A 3,281-nucleotide genomic window follows, 5' to 3' on the forward strand; every position below is an offset into this window, starting at 1 on the left:
GTTCGGAGAAAGGTAAATGGTGTTTATTTTTAAATTTTATTCATTTATTTATTTTGAGACAGAGTTTCACTCTTTTGCCCAGGCTGGAGTGAAGTGGTATGATCTCGGTTCACTGCAACCTCTGCCTCCTGACTTTAGGTGATCTGCCCGCCTCAGCCTCCCAAAGTACTGGGATTATAGGCATGAGCCACCATGCCCAGCCAATGGTATTTATTTTTACATTAAAATGTGAATGCATTCTTTCTCTCTCACATAATGTACATATATACATATATACCCACACAAATATATGTGTATGTACATATATAATGCATATATAAATACATATATACTTACATTTCTGTTTGATAGATTTAATAATAAAATAAATTTAAAAGAATACCTCTGATATTCATTACTGTAATTGAACAATAGCCAATTTAGGTTGGGTTTTTATCCAGTTGATGAGATATACTTGCACTTTCTGAAGTGCAATAAATTGTCCAGTTTCCACACAGAATGAATCAGAAAACAAGTTCTGCCTTCCGTTATCTCCCCACTTCTCTTTATCACATCAAATATTCCTGGACTTTCCATTCTCACTATCTCTTGAACTCACTGCACTCAGACTTTGTATTCACTTTTCTACTGACATTTTTTCCCCTTATATCCATGACTCCCATTCAAAGACTGGGTCATTATTTCTCAGTCTTCTCTTATTTGATATATCAGTTATAGTTGGTGCAATTTATCACGTCATCGTTCTTGAAGCATTTCACCTGGCCTCTGGGACACCTCTCACCAATTCTTTTAATCTTCTGGTCTATATTTGCAGTCTACTTGGCTGATTTCTGCTTAATTTTGCAACCTGTGAATATTGAAATGGCCTGGGTTTGGCCACGTAATTGCTTCTCTGTCTACGCTTATGTTGGATGTCTTCTCAACCAATTGCATTGTTTTAAATAAGCATCTTCATGCTGAAGTCTCTTAAATGTTTCTATCTCCCTAAGACCTATAGGCCCCTGCAGATTTATAATCAAGTGCCTACTCAGTCTTTCCACTTGGATGTCTTACAGGTATATATGAAAAACAATGGAATGACTTATACAAAAATCAAAGAAAGAGGAATACATTCAGAAATGAGCACACTTGGCGTATTTTCTCCAAGATACTTAACATTTTCATAGCAAGCAATCAATTCCCTCCACACCCGCTTTGATCTCTCCCTTCAGGGTTCCCAACCGAATACGATGCTCAACCTGTTTGAACCAAAAATTTTGATATCAGTTTTTATTTCTTTTTCTCACTCCCTCAGCATCGATCCATTCTGTTGGTCTTAACTTCAAGATCTGTTCCCATACTTAGAACTTTCACCATATCCACAGCTACCACCACAGTTCAAGCCTCCACAACCTCCTACCTAAACTATGGCAATAATATCTGATTTCTCTACTTTCATAATTGCCTTCTTCAGTTTATTTTTCAAAGAAAGGCTTGCATGAACTACCTGTAAAGAATCAAGTTAAGTCTTCTACATAACACTTTTCTAATACTTCCCACCATATTTACATTCAAATTCCAGGTCCTAACATGAATTCAGTGACCCATATTTGGGCTTCTGGGTAACTCATCCACCACTCTCTACCTCTTCACTCTGCTCCAGCTTCACTGGCTTTTTTTCTCTTCCATTGCAGCAATCATGATCCTATGAAGACACTTGTACTTGCTAATGCTTCTACCTATAATAAGCTTCCCCCAGGTATTTTCAGAGCCACCTTCCCCTCTTAGTCTGGTTTCTTCCTAAATGTTACACAGGCCTTTTTAGACAACCTTATTTAATAAATTGCCTCTAACTCTATCCTCCTGCTCTGCTTAATTTTCCTTAAGGAAATTACTATTCCTTGACATGACATTAAATGCCTCATTTTATTTGTTTCTTATTATTTTTGTCTCCTAGAATATAAGCTCCATGCGAAGACTATTTTTGTTCATTGCTGTCTGTCCAATACCTAAAATAGTAATTACTATATGATAGTCACCCAAAGAGTATTTACTGAATGAATGAATCTATGGATAAAGTGAATATGTAGCTTAAAATGTGGCAGAGGCTCATTTGCTTAGGATTTCTAGCTAAATTTATGTATATTTTTGATAAATGGTATTTGATAACTCTCTGGATAAACAATTCTAATAAACTGACATTTGGATCCTGTCTTCCATTGTTGAAATCATACTTTTCTTTTGTTTATTCTTTACGTTTCTTGTATTTTTTAATGCAAGCCAAGTTAATGATTGCAATTTAGCCAGTACAGATTGAATAGTTTCTGATTTTTTCACTTTCCACTTAATTAGTTATTCAGTCCTAGCTCATGGCCACTATAAAAGTGTGATATGCATAGCAAAATGCAGAGTGAGTTTGGGAGCCACAGCAACCTATATATATCTCCCTAGGTTACACATCATGCTGGCCTTTTTAACCTCAATTATCTTGATGACTAACAATTTGATAGGAGGTAGATGTAAACTATTTTTCCAATTAGTTTTTTTGACAGTTTCATTCTAAATGAATTAAAATCTTGTTGAAGTTATGGCAAGTCATGCCCATTGCAGATTCCTCCAGAGTCTTTATTCTCTTATAGAGATGCAGTAAAAATGATTCAACAAATTTGTCACCAGGTAAAGCATATTGTCAACAAGCTTATTTGATAAGAACTATTGAAACACTAAATATTACAATAAATTACAAACGTTTAGTTAAAATCACACATGATTGACCAGCCACCTCTGGGTAAAGCATCAATTCTAATATGCCCGAGACTCATCTTCCTTTCATTGACTTGCTGCCGCCAATGGTTGGGGGTGTTTGATGCTGTGTATGATGACTAAATCTCTCCTCCTTAATTCTTTCTTTTTTATTTTTATGTTAAATCTTAATAGTTTTGGGGGAGCAGGTGGTATTTGTTTACTTGGATAATTTCTTTAGTAGTAATTTCTGAGATTTTGGTGCACCCATCACCCAAGCAGTGTCCACTCTACCCAACGTATAGTCTTTTATCCTTCGCCACAACTGCCCCCACCCTTCTCCTTGAATCCCCAAAGTCCATTATATTATTCTTAGGCCTTTACAACCTCACAGCTTAGCTCCCACTTGTGAGTAAGAACATACATTATTTGGTTTTCCATTCCTGAGTTACTTCACTGAGAATAGTGGTCTCCCACGCCATCCAGGTTGCTGTGAATGCCGTTATTTTTGTTCCTTTTTATGACTGAGTAGTGTTCCGTGGTGTATATATAACACATCT

This window comes from Piliocolobus tephrosceles, chromosome 15 (assembly GCF_002776525.5).
Source record: "Piliocolobus tephrosceles isolate RC106 chromosome 15, ASM277652v3, whole genome shotgun sequence".
Taxonomy (NCBI): Eukaryota; Metazoa; Chordata; class Mammalia; order Primates; family Cercopithecidae; genus Piliocolobus; species Piliocolobus tephrosceles.